A 333-nucleotide genomic window follows, 5' to 3' on the forward strand; every position below is an offset into this window, starting at 1 on the left:
TTAAGGTGACTTTGAGTCTATGACTGACTCGTTACTGGATTGTTTCGATTTTTCCCCAGTCCTAACGATCTGACCCCCTTCTCTTCTGCGCAAACAACTGCTCTTCGGCTTGGGCTTCCGGCCCTTCCTGACTGGGCCACAGGGTACTTTCCATGTCTGTGCTATGTCCCTGCACTGAAGCAAGAGCACATCTGCTCTCCTGTTTCATTTTTTTTTTTTAAGATTTATTTATTTGTGCATACAGAACTGGGGTACAGATCAGAGGCTCAGGGGTGGTGAGAGGCTTCACCAGAGACAGAGTGGGGAACAGAACAGGCAGATTGACGAAGTACA

This window comes from Condylura cristata, unplaced genomic scaffold (genome assembly GCF_000260355.1).
Source record: "Condylura cristata isolate star-nosed mole 26May11 unplaced genomic scaffold, ConCri1.0 scaffold00006, whole genome shotgun sequence".
NCBI classification, from domain to species: domain Eukaryota; kingdom Metazoa; phylum Chordata; class Mammalia; order Eulipotyphla; family Talpidae; genus Condylura; species Condylura cristata.